At 44.7% G+C, this 22,881-nt stretch overlaps 1 protein-coding gene across 1 annotated transcript in view; it reads right to left on the bottom strand.

The window, feature by feature from the left end:
• Positions 1–22,881, bottom strand: part of LRRC4C (leucine rich repeat containing 4C) — a 165,255-nt gene that overhangs the window by 66,929 nt on the left and 75,445 nt on the right. The window contains exon 2 of the mRNA XM_066583480.1: positions 565–684. The gene's annotated coding sequence lies outside the window, so the exon portion shown is untranslated. The remainder of the gene's footprint in view (positions 1–564; positions 685–22,881) is intronic.

Genomic DNA, 22,881 nt, shown 5'->3' with positions numbered 1-22,881 from the left:
TAGAGCACCACTCCTCTCCACAGGTTGTATTTGGCTCAGGGCTTATTCACACGTCTGTATATCGGCCGGGTTTTCACACTCAGCCAATATACGGTGTCCCTTTCTGAAGGGGGAGGAGACAGGCCAGGCAGGTAGCAGTGCACTGAGCTCCCGCCCCCTCTTCGCCCCTCACCATTATTTTCAATGGGAGGGGGTGGAATGGGCGGGACTTAGCCCCACTCCTCCCATTGCAAACAGTGGCAAGGGGCGGAGAGGGGGCGGGGAAGGGCCGGGAGCTCAGTGCACTGCTCCCAACCCGGCCCGCCTCCTCCCCCTGCAGAAAGGGACACTGTATATCGGCCGGGCGTGAAAACCCGTCTGATATACGGACATGTGAATAAGCCCTCAGAGTCATTCACTTGAAATGGGCTGAGGAGCAATGCCTATTAATTTCATAGTAAGGGGTGGATCCTTTTTGCAATCAATTTGTTTATTTATCCAGTAAAAAGCGAATGAACTTTTCAAAAAGTCTCCAGTCCCTAACTAAAAAAAAAAAAAAGCAAACACAAAACACAAATCTCTTACCGTTTTGTGTCTTCAGCTCCTATGCAGACCTATGTGTCTCCAGGATACAAGCAATCCCTGTGTTGTCTGATCTTGTAGTCAGATGTTTCACCACTCGTTCTGTTCCCTCTTGTTGCTAACCTGCAGAAAAGGAAGGAGATGAAAGAGATTAACACAAAACTACAGGATCTGACTACACAGAGTTTGTTTGTAGTCTGTAACCATAGAGACGCATACATTTTCATAGGAACTGTACTCACAAAGCAGTAGGAGATTGTTAATGAAGAATATCTGTAAAGTTGCTTCATTTTCTATTTCAGTTGTATTGGAATGCTAAAAATGGTGGAAAATATGGAGACGCCCTCTCAGCTGGCTCAACCTGGCATGGCGCCCTCTCTGGCAGCCACATGAACTACCTCTTTGTTACATATGCTATTATGCAGGAGTGCTACACCACTGAGTCCCTCTGCGGATAATGATGTAAATTCACTTATTACTATATGTAAGAGTTACAGTAGAGCGATGTTCTAACCGCAGCAAGTATATTGTTCCTCTAAGGGGCTGCGTCCTCCTGCAGAACTTCTGTGAACAAGTCAATTATTGCCAACAAGAATGAGTCTTCTTCACAGCGACATGTAATTTGGACGAACTTCTTGTTCTTTATATTCTGTGCAATTATTCCTCTTTGTTTCTCTAACAGATGAGGAGGATGTGACAGAATGATTAATGTATCTGCTGTACCTTCCAAGCCCAGAGTTAAAATGTAACTCTGGGGCTGCAGTGATATGAGAAAATATGTGCCCCCTTCCAACTAACCCCAATAATTGAATATCTGCTATTAATTTACCAAGGTTGGAGCAAAAAAGAAGTAACTATGTAGCAAAAACTAAATTGCTTTCTAGTGAAGAGGGCACTGCGAAAACTGGGGGTCTTCATTCTCATTGCTATGCTTATATACAGTGCATTTGCAATATATATGCAGTACGTCTTTACAGCCATTGGAGTACATCTATTATGTCCTGTATGTCAGTTTTCTGTTCTGTGAAAGTCGCAATTTTGATGCACTTGCCAAAATTGCGACTTTTCAAACATTGATAGTGGGCTCCGACACCTTTTCCAACAGAGGGCGGGGCCTAGAATTAGGGAGCTTGGCCCCACACAGCCCATCACATTTAGTATAAGATTTGCCAGAAACTCACGTACATTATACTAGGAACTTACTGCAGCTCGTACCTGGTACTGTAGGCTTCCGTCTGGCTCACAGAGGTGTCACCGTGGCCCTGTTAATAGCTTAGCGGTGGGGGATTAGCGGCTGCAGGGGAGATGAGGTGACACAGGTGGCAAGCTCCTAGCAGTGTGGAATGAGTATTGGCTGAGATGGAGGGTTAGGGTTAGTTTCTATGTAAGGCTTAGCTTATTAGCTGTAAATGCTTCCATGTTAATGCCGCCCCACTCTCACATGGAAGCATTTACAGCTCATAATGTAAGCCTAACACTAAAACTAACCCTAACCCTCCATCCAAGGCAAAACTCAGTCCCCACGCTGGTAGGACCTTGCTCCAGGCAGCCAATCAGCAGCTTGTGGGCGTACACTGGGCATATATAGCCCATCAGTAGTTCTCCACCCATACTTGCGATGGAGACAAGATACACCAGTACCCACAAGACCCATGTTCTCAGGATCGGTGAGGTCTCAGTGGTGAAACCCCCACCAATCATACAGTTATCTACTATCCTGTGGGTAGGGATAACTTTTGATTTTTGGATTACCCTTTTAAGAAGCTTGCCCCTCTTTGTACAGTTGTTGCTTGTGGCTTAGCGCACTGTTTAATTAGACCTACTGTGCATACAAAACGCCAGTCTATGTAAATATGTCCTATTGTGTTTCTGTCCTTACAAAATGTTTACCAATAGCGGTAATGTTATGGAATGTCTGCAGTAGAAAAATGGCTGCAGATATTTCAGAAGACACAGCGCTCCCCTCTGAAGTCTTTGGCTGTCAATGCTGCTCAATGCATGATGGTCTTGCACTGACTAGTGGCGCAGCGCTTACTATAGGCCACTGGGGAGCACTGACAGCCAAAAACTTTGGAAGTGAGAATAGCGCTGTATTTTCTGAAATCAGTTGGGGATATGTAGCTGATATAAAGTCAATATCCGCACCAACTAGGCTTTTCCTGTAACGTAACTTTTCAACTGTGCACAATGGAGGTGGTGTACGACTTGCTCCTCCTTAGGGCATTCCTGTGCCCTGCTGGTAAGAGATGTTACATGTAGGTCAGGTTGCTCTAAGGAGGCAACATGACAGATCTCCAAATGATGTCTTGGAATTTGGTAGTAACTATAATGGCTGCAGAGCAGATGCCTAACTGTAGAGGGTTCAGTCTATAAGGTCTTTCTTCCCCTTTTAAATATTTTGCATTGGAGCTTAGGAGCTTCAATTGACTCCTCTGGTGCAGAAAAAGAAATCACCCCTCCCCTCGCTCACTCCCTTGTTGTCAACATGCACTCACAAGAAGCGTACTTTCCACTGAGCTACTACAGAGGGCTGTATGACAGTGCTGGGGGATGTGGAGGAGATCATGGGGTCAGTGAGTAGAGAAAGCTACTAGTACAGAGAACTATAATTCACATGAGGTGATTTTTCTGCTGTGATTAGCAGTGAGAGTGAACAGGACCAGCAGATATGCATAGAGATGAAGAGAGACAGCTGTGTAGTATTCAGTAGGTGTGGTTATGCTACACAGCCTCTGAAAGAGAAGAGAGGAAGCTGATCTTAAGTAAGTTCATGAGCGGGACCAGCTGATCAGTGCTGGGAAAACCCTCCAGCGAGAAATCTGAATGTAGGGGAGCCTGAAAACTAAGTTTGAGGCTTTCTAAATGCATGAAAAGAAAAACTCAATGCAAAAAAAACAGATAACTGCACCATTCTTTTTTCTGCAGGGACTTTGTTTCCCACACCAAGTTTTCCATAACCCTTAAAACACTATATCATAGCATTGCATTAGTATATATTTTTTAGTCCTTGAAGAGGTGGAGGAGGGGGCGGTCATGTTTCATTTTCTTAATTACATCATCTCATTGTAATAAAGAAAAAATAATCATTCAAGACCGATCTTGGATTTCTGCCCTGTTTATTCATCTTACTTGCTGCCTTTCCATTAAAAATAGACAGCCTTTGAGTCTGGATGACACAATCTGCTGTCTTCCCAAGATTCATGGTGCTTAAACTCTATATTCCTTCCTACTCACCGACGCAATTATTCACATCAATCTTTTTTTTTTTTAATTTTTATATTTTTTTCATCTTTTTTTTTTTTGTAATCTAGCGTCCCTGACAGCGGCATTGCATTATCAGAGACCAGATCCGGTCTTTTCATTTAATCAGTCGCTGCAGTCAGCAAATGTCCCTTTCTGTAATAGGCTGGCACTGTCCCCGAATTATATTTTAAGAGAGTTGTTTTTTCTGATCTACGCCCACAATATGTAAAGGAGCCTCTAGCACTGATTTATTCACAATTATTCCCAGTGCCAAGGCTTGTTAATAAAAGAAAAAAGTCCTCAGCGGCGATGCTCCTTGCATCCTAATCATAAATCTAGCGATGAACGGCTTTTGCCTTCATCAATAGTAATCTGAAGTTCTAAACTTTGTAAAGCAAAATAGTCATAAAAATGGAGTCCAGAAAGACTTGTTTTACCGCACAAATATGTTGTGCTGAAGGGCGCGCAAAAGTGCATACGCCCATGTGAATGAGCCCTAAGGGTCTCTTTACATTGGACGACTGTTAGGCGCTTAGGTGATAGTTGCTCTTATGATAATCGTTCAGTGAATCGAGGTGGAGCGGCCGGAAGTCACTTCCAGTCGCCCGGAATGACTATTTTTCAGATTACCGCGATCCAGTGAAAATCTGAATGATAATCGTTCTCTGTAAAAGAGCCCTAACTCAGAGCAAAGAATGCACAATATTTAAAAGCCCCTGAAGCAGAAAAAAAACACGCAAGATATTCCATATCTGCTAGTAGGTATAAACCTTCAAAAACCTAATAAGGAATGGTGGGGTAAGGAATCTTCCCTTACAAATCTCTATACTCCAACCCTAAATATAGTGGAGTAGCCACCTTGAAAAGAGTGACCCTGCCGAGGAATCTACTAATCGCTATGTAATACCCTTAAGGCAATATGATCTGAGATACCATGACAATATATAATGGGTGAAAACATACACAAAACCAATAATATAAAAAAATGCAATGGTGTTAATCATCAAATTGATACAACAGGACCACAGATATGACCCTTTTACATGGAATGATCATTGTTCAGTTTATTGCTGGATTGCGGGAATCTGAACTCAATGCAAATGCTGCAGTGACTGACCAATGAACAATAATGTGTTTGCTGTGTTTGCCAGGCCTAAAAATCAAACAATGATTGGCCTGTATAAACAGGCAGTCCTTCATCTATGAACATCTGCCTGTTTACTATAAATGGAGGCGGGGATCTTTTACAGTCATCCCAGTGATAATCGCTCCTGTGCTTTCCACCAAGAACGATGATCGCTCAGTGAATGGAGGTGGAGTGGTGCAGAGATCGCTCCAGCTGCCTGCCTCAATTCACAGACATAGATGAATGTCAGCCTGTTTACACAAGCCGATCATCATTTGACTTTTAACCAGCCCTATCCAGCACATATGTGTTATGGACAGCAAGTGTGGGCCCACTGTGTCAACTAAGTAGTTTGGCTTTGGGCTAATCCTAAGTGCATTATCCTGGCGGATCCTGGGTATTCACTCTTTAACCCCTGTATGAGCCCATTCATACAGGAGGAGCAGAGCAACGCCCGAGTCTGCCCGGACGAGCAAGAGGGAGGCAGACAAGGGTAGAGGGCCTAAAAATATGTTATATATAATGTCCTTTAGTATCTAGTTATAGTTTATATATTCGAGTATGGCATTTTATGACTTCTATGCTATTGCCCCCTGAAGAACCAGTATGCCTGGTGAAACGCGTTGTACTGAGCTTCTGCCTTCCTGGACAAACTCTTTAATGGAGATATTCAAGACTATAAAAACATGGCTACTTTCTTAAAAAACTAATAATAGAATAAGAAACTAAGTAAAAGTTCTTTGGGGTTTTTATGGGACAATCTTAAATTTGGCATCACTGAAATTTCAAAAATTGCCAAATAAGGTTTTGAACAAAAATTAATTTCAGAGAAAAATATATATGAAAAATGCTAAATAATCATAATCATCATCCCAGTTGCTGCACTTTGCCTGTTAATATAATGGCGATAACTAGCAAAAGTGCAAATCAGTTAATTTACCTAAAATGATGTTTTTGTGCTGAAAAATCTCTACAAAGTGTTGGCCACTGGGGATCTCCCTTTCTTCTAATTACTGTGCCGGTTGTCATGTGAAATCTGTCTCTAGTAACAGAAATAACAAGACGGAACACAGTGAATGATGTAGGTGATGATTCATGCTGCTCCTTGAAGTCTATAGAGAGTGGAGGGGAGAGGGAAGGAGGAGGATGGAGAAGGGGGAGACTGACTCACACAGACATACTGCTAGAGAAAGCTAACTATTACAAATAAGGCTTACAAAGAGGAATGCTGGTGATAAATGCCAGATAGAAGTCATATAATGACTAGATAAAGTATTATACCTCAAGTGCACACACAGCAGGTGAGCTGGCCATTGCCTTATTTTGCGGGCTATTCGAGGACACACACAGTAGTTTATTCCGAAAAGTCATATGAAAGTGCAGGTATGCGTTAAGATCTACCTATCAATAGCACTACACCTTTCTATGCCTCATGGGTAGTGACAGCTACTATGGTAGATGTGCGTACACATGATAAGGTCAGCCATGATATAACGTCAGTATCTCTGTGTATGGTGGATATAAAATATGCACATAGTAGTTAGAAATTCCTTCTGATGGAAACATTTCACTAATATGCATCGTGGGCATATATAGATCAAAGTATACATTGTGCGCATCTCAGCAGTACACTGTACCAGAATTATCACAGGGAATGTCCCAATGGAGTTAATAATCCAGACTTCCTCCTCCACATGAGCTCCTTAGCATTACTCTACACAATCAGAACTAGGGTGAAGGATTCTGCAACTGGTTATCTAACTTTTGCTGATACAGATGCCAACATGCCCTGGTGCTACCCTTAGGGTAAAACTGCATATGGTCTTTATCTGTACAGTTATACTATATACGGGGGGGTAGTCAAAACCACAGATCCAGTGCTAGATCTCAGTACTAGTGTCCTATATTGAAATAATGTACTTGAATAGGAAAGCATAGATACACCACCCAGTGGTATGGCGCACGGACCCCCGGAGCAAAGATTTCAATTATGTGTTGTGGCATTTGTAAGAGATAGAGAGTAAAACCCAATTGCAAAGTTGAAGAGTAACTTGTGAGAAGCAGAAATCCACTTTCCACATCTTTCTAAGGGCTCATTCACACGGGCGTATTGTCACCGAGTATTACGCAAGCGTATTTCCCTGCGTAACACGCGGTGGATGGAGACATTGACAATCTATGGACTTTCATTCTTCCATTCACACCAGCGTTGGAACTTCGAGGTGAGACTGCGTATAAAGCACAGGAGAAATAAATTGCAGCATGCTCTATGCCTCCACGTTTCATAAGCAGCCCTTGAAGGGCTACGTATTGAAATGCTGCCCATTTGCTGTGCCTGTGAATGGACAGCATTTAACCCTTTCCAATCCACTGTCTGACGTCTGAAGACATTCTGATTGAAGGCTGCACAGCTCTGATGTCGGAAGACGTCTGGCAGGGTATTCGTACTGTATATTACTGGCCGCTCTGTAGTTGGGGGCCTCTCCAGCATGTCTCATAGCGCAGTACTGGCTCTAGCCAGCAGATGGCACCATTGTATAATGGCAGAAAGAGAAAGCCCCCTAGGAAACCCTGAATCCAAAATTGGATTGCAAAGGGTTAATATGCAGCCCTGCTCTGCACAGAGCGGGGGATTTGAAAAAAAAAAATCACACCGCGCAAGTCTGTGAGATCATAATCCCGGGCTGAGCGAATGGGCTGTGATGAGTACAACACTGCGAGACTCGTAGCGTTGTACTCATACGCCCATGTGAATGAGCCCCAAGTTCCGGGGAACCCCTGTGATGACTGAAGGAAAGAGTACTCAAGGTGTCCTCCTTCTGGTACTATAGGGGCAGATCATCCAGGAAGTCATCCACTATCATCTGTGGGAGATTCAGTTACGAGTCCCTGGAATGAGCACAGGCTCAAAGAGGCGATTGCGCCAATTTCCAACCCATACGTTCCTACTGAAATTCGCATTGTCCTCTGACTGGTGCTCTTACTATTAATATGCATTGTGTCATGTCTGCACGGAATCAGCACTTCGCCATTCACTAACACGGTCGCACAATGATAGCGTCAGCCCTGGACAGCACCGTCCAACGGCGCCATGAATGTATCATAGCAGCAGGAGGCCACTTCCAGTACGCATCCTTACTTCAGTCATAGCATTGGTTCCACGGTACTTAGAGAAATGCAGAAAGCAGATGTCTACTTCTCAACTTCACATTTGGGTTTTACTTTCTATCTCTTGAAATTAAAATCCATGTTCCGGGGCCCCAAAGAGCCCGTGTGCCCTACCATCATGTAGCGCATCCATGCCTTCCTATTCAAGTACGAAATTGTTATTTCACTATAGGCCATCAGTATTGAGATATAGCACTGCATCCGTCTTTTTACTGCACCCTGTATAACAGCCGAGTCTGACATTGCAGCAGAGCTGAGTTATGTCGTCTGTGATCAATGCAAAAAAAAAAAATAATAATAACATTAATGGAGACACTCAGCTCTGCTACATTTGTATATACAATGATTTGAAGCAGTTCCCAGCAGGTGGTTACATTATTGAGCAAATCGTTACATAAATGCAATATTAGTAAATATCATAGAGAAAGCCTCTGCAGCACCACCTGCTGGTCACAAGTCATAGTGCACACATTCTACATCCATAAACAAATGTCTTGTCTCTAGGTTCACTCTAGTGTTATATTTCAGCTGGATATTAGAGGTTTTGTGTGTTTTGCTTTCTGTGAAAAGATAAGAGAGACCATAACATCTAGTCTCTGACATCTACTAAATACAGACGCATTTCGACATTGTTTTTCATAGCAGCCCCACAAAGGGAACAGAGTCTATATGTCAGCGCACAGAGGTACTACGTCTTTGTGCTATGGAACTGTAGGCATTTTATATGCATCACACAAATATATTTTGCTCTATTAGCATTGCTTCCAGGGTGGGGGGGGGGGTATCCATAATATGATCCATAATATTGCATGATTTTTGGTTTTTCTGTCAAATTTGCCAGAAATCCTACAGCACAAAACCTGCATGTATGAACTCAGAGGCATAGGAAGGTACAGAACTGGCCATACAACCCCAGGTGCCGCATTGCTGCTCTATATAAGGGTGCATTCACGCAAACAATATCCTTCTGCAAGTTTTGTGTGATGCAATATGCACAAATATCGCATACATATTAATCCACTCAGCATGTTCTATCCTTGAGCCTTCCCAGGGAACGCCTCACCTATTGTTTTCAATGGGACCTTCAAAGACATTGCATGCAACTCGCATGCCGTGCGATGTGCATGCCAGTGTGATGCGATTATTCCTATTGAAGTCTGTGGGCAACATTTATTTCTTTCCTTGCAGGAAGTCTAGCAAACCATTCACTTTCAAGGGAACCTGTCACTGCGCTGCGTGGCCCCCGGCCTCCGCTGGAAATAGACATGCACCCTGGGACGAGATGCCGACACCTCAACCTCAGTGGTGCACTGCGCATGTGCTGGGAAAGGAGCTGGACAGATCATTGCACACTTGATCTAGGCGGATTCCTATATGCAGTACACAGTAACTGTTGAGGGTAAGAGAATTAAAAGCAAGTGCAGGATTTCACCATGACTTGCCCTGATGTCAGCAGTAGGGGGTAGCAGTCATGTACTGGAGGGGGCATGCATAATGTAATGACTCGGGGCTCTGGTGGTCCTCCTTCATGACTCAAAGCATGCTCATTTGCATGCTTGCTACCACATTATAGATGTATGTGTAAGGGCTTATGAGTTTTTTTCCAATACAAACATGTCAGGGGGGCATTAAATGTGCTTGTGAGTGCTATAGTGGCAGATTATAGTCCAAAAACCTGATGGCGGGTTGCCTTTAAAAGGGTTCTCCAGGACTGCAAAATTGATACCTTAAGATAAGCCATTAATATCAGATCATTGAGGGTCCACATCCGGGTACTTTGCGAGGGCTGCAGTGCTTCATTGAGAGCCACATTCGCTTCATTATTCACCAGGCACAGCTCTATACTTTTGCTTGTGACGGGGCTTGGTGTCGCAGATCAGTCCCATTCACTTGAATTTGACTGACCTGCAGTGAGCTGCAATATCAGAACTCTTGGGAAACAGATGAATCAATTCCCCTGCAGTGCCTCCACAGGGCACATTGGGTATTACATGTTAAAGCTCTTTTGCACATGAGCAAGCATTCCGTAGAACACTCATTCACTCAATCATTGCCTTGTTATAAGCAGGGCAGTGATCAGCCAGCAAATGAGCAAATGCTAATTTTGTCAGCTGATTGTTTCAGCTTTAACCCTTTCCAATCCAATTTGTATCCTGGTTTTCCCAGGGGGCTTACTCTTTTTCTGCTGTTATACAACAGCGCCATCTGCTGGCTAAAGCCAGTACTGCATGAGGTGACACGTTGGATAGGCTCTGACAGCAGAGAAGCTGGCAATATACAGTAAGAGACCCCTGATGGATGTCTTACAACTTCGGAGCTGTACAGCCTTAAATCATAATGTCTTCAGAGGTCAGACAGTGGATTGGAAGGGGGTTATTGCAGTCAGACAAAAACTGTGTTCTTGGTGACACATGTGCCCATATGAATGGGTGCTGTGCTGCTGATAGTGATGGAAGTCAATGAGTAATCAACGATTGTAGAAATGATCATTTGTCCCCCATTGGCCTCTGTAATAGACCAGGTAAAACAAGCACTGATCATTGAGATCAGTGCTCCTCGAATGCCCATATCAGCCTGCAGAAACAGATCCTTAGACACAGATATTGAAGGGGTTATTTAGGATTAGAACATTGATGGCCTATCATCAAGCAATATTAGATTAGTAGAACCCCGAATTTTAGCAACTCTGGGAATTAACAGGCAGTAGCATACACAGCGCTCCAGCGATCAATGCATTCCTACTATTGTTCAGAGCTCTACATTTAGTAGTGTCTGTGGCTGATCTCACATCTCCCTTCAACTCTGTCCAATTCAACCTCATGTACGACACACAGTCACTAATAAAAGCATTGCGCTGCATGAAACTGATCCATTGCTTCATGGAGGACCATAACGCCCTACAGTCAGCTGATATGCGTGGGTGCTGGGAGTCGGACTGCATACTGATGGACTGTGCTAAAAGTAGGTTGTGTATGTGGTAGTCCCGAATAACTCCTCTAAAGAGGTCATCCAGTTGATAGCCTAACCTGAGAATTGTCTATCAGTAGTAGATCGGCTGAGGTCTACTGGCCGGGATCCCTGCCAATCAGTTGTTCACCATGCCAATACTTTTGTACGCTGAGCTGATTTCTGCAGGAAGCAGACAACTCCATTCCCACTGAAGTGTCTAAGATTTGCAGACACTCATTGCAGGCAACGTTCCTCTGATGTGAATGCAAACATTCAATGCAATACCAAGCCTGGCCACTGCAGTGAGAACGGAGCTGTCTGCTTCCTGCAAAAATCAGCTCAGTGCACAAAGCAGACTACTTTGGTTAATATATGATCAGTAGGAGTCCTGGGTGGCAGACAATCACCAATCTACTATTGATGGCCTAACCTAATGGTAGGCTATCAATAGTCTACAACTGGATAACTGCTTTAAGGGATCTTTCACACAAGCGTAGCGTTTTTTGGCTGGCCGCAAAACGCATGAACTGGCGCACAAATCTGTTTGTGTGCCCGTTCAGTTGGCACGGGCCCGATGCATATACGCCGAGCAATACCGTCAGGCCTGGGGGGAGACAGTTTATCTTATCTCTGCTAAACTCCCTCCCCCGTTCCGCCCCTATCCCTGGCTCTAAGCAAGGGGAGGAGGCAGGAAGGGGTTGGGAGCTAGTGTGCTACGCTCCTGCCCCTTCTCTGCCCCTTGTGAGCAGCCAGCAATGGGTGCGAGTGGAACGGGGCGGTAGCTTTGTAACTAGCTCCCGTTCCCTCCCATTGCAAACAGCCAGCAAGGGGTGGAGAGGAGGAGAGAAGGGGGGGGGTGGAAAGAAGGGGGAGGGAGTTTAGCAGTCATGCTGCTAAACTCCTTCCCACCTTCTTTCTCCGGCCGCTGTCATTGACTCCCACAGGAATTTATGCAGCGGCCGATGTATTCCGGCTTGGAAGACAGTTCTTGAACTATCTTTCCTGGCCGGTGTAAATGCGTCCGGCCGAAATTTGCTATCTTGGCCAGCCTGGCGCTTTTAAGCAGCGGAAAATCGCCTGTCTGATCTGATGCATAGGAATTAGAGATGAGCGAGCATTGCCCTTAGCGAGTACCTGCCCGCTCGAGAGAAAAGGTTCGGGTGCCGGCGCCGGGGAGCGATGAGATGCCGCAGTCAGCAGGGGGGGGCGGGGGGGGGGGGGAGAGAGGGAGAGAGAGATCTCCCCTCCGTTCCTCCCCACTCTCCCCTGCAGCTCCCTGCCCGCCGCCGGCACCCGAACCTTGTCTCTCGAGCGGGCAGGTACTCGCTAAGGGCAATGCTCGCTCATCACTAATTGGAATCCAATGCATCAGATGGTAGCGTATATCGTCCGATCGTGAAAACGGCGGCCAGTATACGCTCGTGTGAATATAGTCTAATAATAATGGGTAACATAGCATCTTCCATGTGGGGTGCTGCAGGAGAATTTAACCCTTGCTGCCTGGCTTATCAGCAGATTGCATCTGAACATTAACGTATGATCAGCTCATATTCAGGTCAGAATCAGCCGCAGGACGCACCGAAATCCGTCGCTGCGATACTCCACATCAAAGTCCACGGGTCTAAGTGCGGATCTGGGGTGGAATTGCAGGCCGATTTAAGCCACTTTCAATTCTGCATTAAAATCTGTAGTTAGCCTGCGGATTTTGGGGGCGAATTTACCGGTGGTTTGCGTCCTGCAGGTTAATTCCTTGTCGAAGCCTCCTAATGTAACAAAAAAAGGGCAAATCCTTTAAAGGAAAATGAAATAATTCTGCTAAATTTGTTTATGAACGAAGAGAAAAGGCTTTAGAAGCCGCAGCGGGCCCGCCGCCGCTCATTATACGAGGTACCGCTTCCTGCGCTAACTTAGCTTAATCACACCCAACATGCAGTAATGTGTCTCGCTCAAACACATTAGCTGGATGCCGTTTCCCAGGAAACTGTTTCGTACTTTGCAACCCTAAAAAGCAAGTGACAAAAAAAAAATAAATGTAATTTCAGTTTAGTGTCAGAGGACGATGTGAAGTTTTATGTGTGAAATTCATCATTTCGATTGTAAACCCGGTTTGGATGTGCCAGTCGGCTTTGACTTTAATCAGCGGTCTAAATTTAGTTTGGTTCAATCATATGAAATAATGAGGCATGCATAGGAAGCTGATGGAGGACGGGATGTGAGCGGCGCGGGCTGGATGTGGGGATCCGGCGAACGGCTGCGCAAATGGATAATAAAACCTCTTATAGATTTTGTTTTTTTTAGTACGGATATAAAGGGGCATTTAAGGAAACAGATGCTGACTGTAAAATGAAAAAATGAGCAGAGACAGACAGCTGCTTTTTATTCTTTTTTTTCACTTTTTGTTTATTTTTGTTCTGTACGGGGTGTCGATATAGAAGATACATTCTCAGAACAAACATTCAACAAGTTCAAGATATAATCTAATAGTGTCAGTTCTCACGGCTGGTGACCAGAAAGGAACATCCACGTATACCAGTAGCGGGGAGGCGTTTTACAAAGCAGTAACAGCAATACCTACATTTCACAACTCAGTCCTAGGCAGTGTTCCCATTTTTTTTCTATTTAAAGGGGTATTCTTATTTTAGAAATTCATGGCATAAACACTATAGAGGACTAGTGTTGCTTGTCGTGATCGGGGTGAACCCGACCCAATTTTTGGTGGTGGTGCCTCTTCAATCAATGTGGCTCAGTGGTTAGCAGGGGCGTAACTATAGAGGGTGCAGGGGATGCGGTTGCACCCAGGCCCAGGAGCCTTAGGGGGCCCATAAGGCCTCTCTTCTCCATATAGGGAGGCCAGTACTATGAATATAGTTGGGGGCCCTGTTACAGGTTTTGCATTGGGGCCCAGGAGCTTCAAATTATGTCTCTGTGCAGCATGGTTTAGGTATGGGTACGGGTACAGAAACAGGTCGAAGGGGGGGCCCCAGCTCACGTTTTGCATCAGGGCCCCTGAGCCTTTAGTTATGCCCCTGGTGGTTAGCACTGTTACCTTGCAGTGGTGGGGGCTTAGATTAACATCCCATCAAGGATAATATCTGCATAGACTTAGAAAAACTCCATCCAGATGTTGCCCTTGGGCAGATGTGAATATAGAACTCCAGCAAGTCCTCACACTTGTTCTTGATTCACTGAGGAAGGAGAAACACAAAGAAGACATACAAGGTCCAGGTAGATGTTGACTTTAGTCAGATTTGAACCTAGGCATCAGAGCTAATGACTGAGCCACCATTCTTGTTCTTCCTTCTGACTCTTTCTTCTTCACACTCCTCCTCCAAAGATGAAAGTGAAGGAGAAAAAGATCTTTTCCTTCTTTGGAGAAGGGAGAAGCTTGGTGATCGCTGACCAAGGGCAACATCCGTATGGGTTTCTCAAAGTCCATACAAATCTTGTCCTAGATGATTTGAACCTAAGACCACACTGAGCCACATTCACTGAAGAGGCAGGGGAGGCACCATCACCTATATTCACATGAAATTTGGCTGCATTAGGGACCTTCTGGAGGTCCCTAATGAAGTGAACCTGATTTTTGCTCCCATTTACTTTAATTAGGATCAAGTTGGGCCGATTACTGATTATTTTTCCAAAATCAGGCCGATCACTCCCAATCTGATTACTCCACTGATTGCTCATCAGTATCTGCACCAGAGGTTAAGTCCAGGGGTCTGCCATACTGCCGGATGTCGTGGCCACCATTCACTCTGAATTACTGATTGGAAGCTGCAGTAGCGTACTGAAAATATGATACTGTTAAAAATTCTCTTCAAGGGAGTCTGTCAGCTCCTGAGAGCCTCGTAAGCTAAATTTATGAGCTCCTAGGAGCTGACTGGCTGAATCCAGCGATGTCAGTCTTAGGGCACTTTCACACGGCCATAGGCATTTTTACATGCGCCTGCCTGCACAAACATTTGTGCGCCCATTCAGATGGCATGAGCCCAGCATATATATGCCGAGGCCGCCATGCCGTCATGCCATTGGCTTTCCCTCCTCCTCGCCGTCTTACCTCATCTCTCCTCCCTTCTGGCTGTTTGCAATAGGAGGGGTTGGGGCGGGGTGGAGCTACGCATCCGCCCCTTTTATGCAGCCAGCAATGAGAAGAGGCGGGATAAGGCGGTGCTTAGCCCTGCCCCATCCCACCCCCTCCCAATGCAAACAGCCGGAGGTGAGGAGAGAAGGGGGAGGGAGTTTAATAGTCACGCTGCTAAACTCCTTCCCTCTTCTCCGGCCGCTGTCATTGGCTCCCTTAGAAGTCAATGCAGCGGCCAACATATTCCTGCCAAGAAGATACTTGCAGGACGTAAAAGCGCCCGGTGCTATATTGGGCCTTAGGACCCTTTCACATAGGTGCATTCTTTTGTCTGTATTCAGTCTGTTTTTTTATAGCACCGACCCATTGAATTACATTGGTGTATCCAGACCTGCAGTTTTGTTATACAGACTGATGTCGTGTAGAGAGAGAGAGAGGCTGCCTGCAGACAGGCGGGTCGGATCTGGCTGCGAGGATTCTTGCCGCGGGACCCGACCCGAGCGCCTGCAGAGAGCAGCGCATACTCACCCGCGCACGCGGCTCCGGCTTTTTGATGTGTCGGCTTGCCGGGCAGCCGGCGCATGCGCAGAGCGTGGCCGGTGGACGGGCAGTGGCGTTTCTGTGTGGGGCTCTGAGAGCCCAGCAGAGAAATAGGACATGCCATGGTTTGTTTGCCATGCGAGATTTTGCGCGGACAAACCGCGGCCGTCTGCCTAGGATTGCGTTTGCTAACGCAATCCTATGGCAGCTTCCAAGGGAGGAAATTCCGCGGGAAATCCCGCCGCGAAATTTCGGCCCGTCTGCAGGCGGCCAGAGAGAGAGAGAGAAAAAAAGAAAAGTAATAGGAAACAAACAAACAAAAAAAGGAGTTCAGCACCCAGCGGGTCCCATACAAAAATGCACACGACCGGGCATGGTGTATATACCCTACAGCCCAGAATTCCATGGGCCAGGGGGAGAGAGCTTGGTGCTGCTAAAGACTCTCCCGCTCACTCCACCTCCTTTGCAGGCTGATCACTGCAATAGAAGCTCCCATAGAAGCCTATGGCAGCAGGAAGAGGCGGGGACTTTAGCAATGCGAGCCGAAGCTAAACTCCCGCCCCCTTCCATTTTCGGACTGCTCTCATAGGCTACCATGTTCGTTAGTGAATAATGGTACAAGTATAGATGGGAGGTGCTGTCAGTCAGATGTGTACCTGTACAAGATAGATAGATAGCGGATCCACAGCAGAATTTGAGTTAACAATGCTGTGGATTTTGACTCTGTTCTTGATGCGGAAATGCTGCAGATCTTGAATTACCAGCTGCAGAAACTTTCCGCTATGCGTGGACGTCCCCTGAAAGAACATTTACATTGCATATTCCACTTAGTGTCACAGAGGTCTGGGTAATAAGGTAACTAAGTAATATAGTAGAGCACTGATCTCCTGATATGTGTAGTATGACGGGGGGCTTCGAGGCACTCTGGGGGGCCGCGCACACTGCATTATGGGGGAACGGCTAAGAGGACATCTGAATTTTTCTACTGGAACGTTCCTCTTGCCTTTTTTTACAATCTTGGAACTATTGATTGAATTGTTAAAGGAAGACGATCGTCTATTTGTAAAACGAGGTTTCTGAATTGTTTAGGGGACTGTAAAGAGAACCAATTAGATGATGGGAGAAGCTCTGCTCGGTGCAATGAGGGCTGAGAGTGAATGAGTATTGAGTCGCTGGTGCAGCTGTTTAGTCTACATCAGCAATGCTTAAGGAATATCTATAACCAGCTCCCGCGTGCAATAGGCAACACCAGCTGTGCCGTCGTAAGTGATTTTCCCCTTTACTCTCCAATTGGGAATCTTAGAGAACAAATATCAGCCACAGGGAACCATCCTATCACTCTGAGATCTGACTGCAAAGCTGGTAGACAATCCTTAATTACTTCATAGCTATCTGCCATTCGACGGCAAATGGGTACAGCTGGAAACATGGGAGAAGGAAGGAAGAAGGCGGAAAAAGTGGAGTAATAATGATACCCATCGTCATGCGGGAAGATTTATCCTTGATGAACACCATCTGGGTATGGAAGTATAAATCACCGCATGGCCGCCAACATGAGAGAGATAGATAGATATAGGAAAGATAGATAGATAGTTGGATAGATAGATAGATATGAGATAGATAGATAGAGAGATTTGAGATAGATGGATAGATAGATATGAGATAGATGGATAGATAGATATGAGATAGATAGATAGATAGAGAGATATGAGATAGATGGATAGATAGATAGATAGATAGATAGATAGATAGATAGATAGATAGATAGATAGATAGATAGATAAATAGATAGATATGAGATAGATAGATAGATAGATAGATAGAAGATAGATAGATAGATAGATAGATAGATAGATAGATAGATAGATATGAGATAGATAGATAAGAGATAGATAGATAGAGAGATAGATAGATAGATAGATAGATAGATAGATATGAGATAGATAGATAGATAGATAGATAGATAGATAGATAGATATGAGATAGATAGATATGAGATAGATAGATAGATAGATAGATAGGAGATAGATAGATGATAGATAGATAGATAGATAGATAGATAGATAGATAGATAGATAGATAGATAGATATGAGATAGATAGATAGATAGATAGATAGATAGATAGATAGATAGATAGATAGATAGATAGATAGATAGATAGATATGAGACAGATAGATATGAGATAGATAGATAGATAGATAGATAGATAGATAGATGACACAACGAACAGTTCCAGTCAGTACTTCCTACAACTAAGGCCTCTTTCACATGGCTATTTGCGTTTTTTACGTTCGCCTAACGTGCCGTAAAATCGCATGAAAGAAGAATAGCCGCGATTAAATCTTGATCTTAGCATATCATCGGCCATTCACACGGGCAGCTGTTGAGAGATGGCAAAAAAATACGCTGCAGCGCGGAAATCCCTCCATCGGCCGAAATCCTCGGATTGACTACTAATGCTTAAATAGAGCCAGTCTTTCCCCAGCATTGGACGCCGGAAAACTCTCCCTCCCATTTTTTTTAGTTCCATTGAAGTGTATGGGAGCTTCCAGCGCATCTCAGTGATGGGGCAAGACCTATTTTTCACGCCCCGTATAGAATCGCTGATGTCCTAATTTTCCCGACACAATTTTTTTACACGCCCAAAAATCACTCATCTGAACAAATACATTAGAATCCAACACCACAGCTGTGACGGTGCACGCAATTATCATGTGTCTCTCCGTGTATCACTGCGGCCGCGGTGTACACGCATCTGCTCTCCTCATTATTTGCAGGAAGTGCTGACTTTGTTTTTTGTTGTTTGTTATCCGTTTCAGTTGCTTATTACCGCTCAGCTCTTTGCTTATTATTTCTTTGTCAGTAACTTATTACCTCTAGATCACTTCTTATCCTTGTGGCTTACTATCTCTGTCACTTGCTCATTATCCCAGAGGTACTTCTGTATTATCCTCCTTGTATGACATGCTTTATATGCCTATGGCACGTGCTTGTTATCTCTGTCATCCTTCTACTATTTGGCTATCATTCCTACAGTATTTTACTTTCTTATACTCCCAATGTCACTTGCCTTTTATTCATGTCCCTTGCTTATTATCCATATGATATTTCCTTATTTTCTCTGTTAGCATCAAATAATTTCACCACCATTTGCTTATTCTTTTTAATTCACTTACTTATTATAATGCCACTTGCTTATTACCCCTGTCACCTTTTATCTGTGTGTCACTTGCTTATAGCCCTCTGTCACTTCCTTATTATTATAATGCCACTTGCTTATTACACCTGTCACCTTTTATCTGTGTGTCACTTGCTTATAGCCCTCTGTCACTTACTTATTATAATGTCACTTGCTTATTACCCCTGTCTCCTTTTATCTGTGTGTCACTTGCTTATAGCCCTCTGTCACATCCTTATTATTATAATGCCACTTGCTTATTACCCCTGTCACCCTTTATCTGTGTGTCACTTGCTTATAGCCCTCTGTCACTTATTATTATTCTAATGTCGCTTGCTTATTACCTGTCACCTTTTATCTGTGTGTCACTTGCTTATAGCCCTCTGTCACTTCCTTATTATTCTAATGTCACTTGCTTATTACTTGTGTGTCACATATTATCCCAATATCACTTGCTTATCATCCATGTTCCTATTATAATCTGTGTGTCACTTACTATCCTTATGCTACCTATTATCCTACTGCCACTTGCTTATCTCTGTCTGACTTATTATCCTAGTGTCATTAACTTACTACATCTCTGTCATCTTTTATCCATGAGTAACTTGCTTATTATCCATGTGTTACTTATTGTCTGTGAGTCCCTTATCATCCTAATGTCAATTGCTTAATATTTCCCAACCTTCTTGACATCCCTGTGTCACTTATTATGTGTGTGTCACTTGCTTATTACCACTATGTCCTTTATTATCCTAATGCCACTTGCTTATTATTGGCTGCTGCATCAACACAATACAGTGTCTAATGGTAATGTAATGTTCTGCTATCTGCTAGCACTGCGTTACCATTATAGTCCATATGTGGTTTCTGTATGTGTATAACCATTGATTCATGTAGGGCACTGAGGATACTAATGCACCCATATCCTCTCCCCTACATATCCTAGCATGATAACATGGGACTGGATGTGCCAGATGACCACATGCCTGTTGCAATGCCAAGCCATGAGTAGTCCACCCCTATTATTTTATTACTGTGCATCATCAGGAACGGATCATCACCGCAGACAAATGGAGCCCGAGGACACAAATCAAATATAGGTTATTCCTCCAACCTGCCATTTATGTCTTCTAAAAACCTGCGGTTTCCTTGGAGGTCAGACCGGTAAGGGCAAACGTCTGAACTGCACAAAGAGCAATACGGTGAAACGCTTCAGCAGGTATTTGTTACATAAACTGCATAGAAGCGTCCAAATTAACCCTTTAATTTCTAGTTTTGTACCTAAGATTGCTGAGTGTTCCTGCTGTGAAGGGTGGAGAATATGTTGAGTGTCCATATGAACCTCATTATATATTTCAGGTCGGTCCGGTTCAGGACCAGCAAATATAATCATTTCACAATTTTACTATACTAATTGCAAAGGTGGATATTGCTAATTACATCACAGACCAGAAGAGTCCCAGACACAGATCATCCGGTCATCAGATCCAAATGTAGGGCTAATTGGGAACAAAGAAGGACCTTTCTGTAGAATTGACCCACTGTAACAACCAATGATCGACGGAGCTTACTGATCAGTAATCTTCCACTGCTGTTTACACACAGAAGATGGTCAGCCTTAGGCTTCTTTCCCACGGGCGGTGCGATTTTTGGCTGCCCGTATCGTGGCCAAAAATCGCATGAATGGGGGAAGACTGCAACCAAGTCTCAGCTAAATCTCCTGTTTTCTCGCCTGTCCACACGGCCGGGCTGCAGCATATATACGCTGCAGCCTGGAATTCTGTGGGCCAGACGAGTGTCCTTAGCGGTCTCTCCACCTCTCCTTGCCGGGTGATAGCGGCAATAGAAGCTCCCATAGATGCCTATGGGAGCTGCCGGCAAGGGGAGAAGGAGGTACTTTAGCAACACGAGTCACTGCAAAACTCCCTCCCACCTCCCTTTTCCGGCAGCTCCCATAGGAGTCTATGGGAACATATGGCATATTTCGACAAAAGATAGGACAAATCCTATCTTTTCCAGCCATGCATAAAAGCGACCGCCCGGACTTCGCATTGCAAGCGGTATTTTTTTCCGGCTAGCTGATTTTACACACTGGAAAATTGCCCATCTGAACAAATGCATTGGAATCCAATACTTCAGATGGTCACGATTTTCAGCTGGCGTTTTTTTCACGGAAAAATATCCGTGGAAAAAGATAAAAGTTAGGGCAAGACCTTCCTTCTCACTGAAAATGATTGCGTAGGTCCTACTTGTTCATGCGCAAATATTTCACGTGGAAAAGAAACATTCGTCTGAATGAAGCAATTGAAATCCAATGGTCGCGGTTCATGTGCAACCTTTTTACGTGCCGAAATACCTGCGTAAATACGGTCATAGGTTTTTTTATGTGCGCCCACCGCCACCGTAAAAACGTGAGAACGGGCGCACAAATCTAACGTTTGTGTGCTTGTTCAGATGGCAAGGGCCCCGGCGTATATACACTGAGGCTGCAATGCCATTGTCTCCTCTTACGCCCCCCTCGCCAGCTCATCTCCTGTCTCCTTCCCCCCAGCTGTTTGCAATGGGAGTATGCAGAACGGGGGGAAGCTAAGCACCCGCCCCTTGTCTGCAGCCAGCAATGGAAGGGGGTAGAGCTTAGCTCCACCCTGCCCTGCCTCTCCCATTGCAAACAGCCAAAGAGGAGGAGAATGGAGGAGAGAAGAGGGAGGGAGATATAGCAGTCACACTGCTAAACTCCCTCCCACTTCCCTTCTCCAGCTGCTGTCATTGGCTCCCATAGGAGCCCATGTAGCGGCCGACGTATTCCGGCCAGAAAGATAGTTCCGGGACTATCTTTTCAACTTGGCGTGAAAGTGCCCGAAACTAGATTGGCCAGCCGGGTGCTTTTACGCCACGGGAATACGGCCATGTGATCTGATGCATTGGAATCCAATGCATCAAGAGGTAGCATATATCGGCCGGCCGTGAAAACGGCGGCCGATATACGCTCACGTGAAAGAGCCCTTTAGCTGCTTTTACACACTAGCGCATACATTTGCCTACTTGCAGTTGCAGTTTCAGCCTGGCAATTAGCGCCATTGCAAGAGTGTTAATGGCGCCCGTGTAATAACTCTGAAGAGTTTATATTCACAGGTTTTTCTCTATAAGATCTCATTACATTGTTGAATTAAAAGCCCGTGTTAATTATTATAATTAGCGCTGTATATAGTTGCTCATTACATGTTGCAACCACAAGTGTGAAAGCAACTAAGTTATTGCCTAGTAATTACCTTTTCACAGGTGACCTGTTCCGATTTTAGTAAAGTTTCGCCGCCTTGCGCACCTTTGAACGCCCACAGCAAAGTTTTCTCCATTACCATAAGCATCAAATGTGACTTGTGATCTGCATGATACACCATTAATATTCATGGTCCGCACCAGACAGCACACACTAAAAGAAGGCTGGAGGTAAACTAATTACAATGTTCAAAAGACCTCGCTTCACTATAAGGGACCCGGAGATAGGAAGAGCTAATGAATCCTTAAGCTGCTTTTTGATACTTGGATGAGCAATCCTGTGTCATTATTTACCAAATGAGAGGCTGATCGCGTTCAAAGACTCATTATTCCAGGAGAAAACAGGTCAAATTATTCTGTTTCTGGACAATATTCATAATGTTATCAGCGGAAGGGCGACGAGAGGGACGGCTGGGTGGAGATTTACATACCGAGGTTGCATTATGGATTCCTCTTGAGTTTTGAACTCAGTTGTCTGGCTCATTTGTAAACACCACTCTAAGGGCTTTTTCACACGGGCGTATATCGGCCGCCGTTTTCACGGTCGGCTGACATACGCTACCATCTGACGTACTGAATTCCAATGCATCAGATCAGACGGACGTATTCCTGCGGCGTAAAAGCACCCGGCTGGCCAATTTAGCGCCGAACACTTTCCCGCCGACCCGCAGAGATAGTCCTGGAACTATCTCTTCGGCTGGAATATATCGGCCGCTGCATGGGCTCCTATGGGAGCCAATGACAGCAGCCGGAGAAG

This window comes from Eleutherodactylus coqui, chromosome 11 (genome assembly GCF_035609145.1).
Source record: "Eleutherodactylus coqui strain aEleCoq1 chromosome 11, aEleCoq1.hap1, whole genome shotgun sequence".
Classification (NCBI taxonomy): Eukaryota; Metazoa; Chordata; class Amphibia; order Anura; family Eleutherodactylidae; genus Eleutherodactylus; species Eleutherodactylus coqui.
This window is presented reverse-complemented; position numbering and strand designations above follow the sequence as displayed.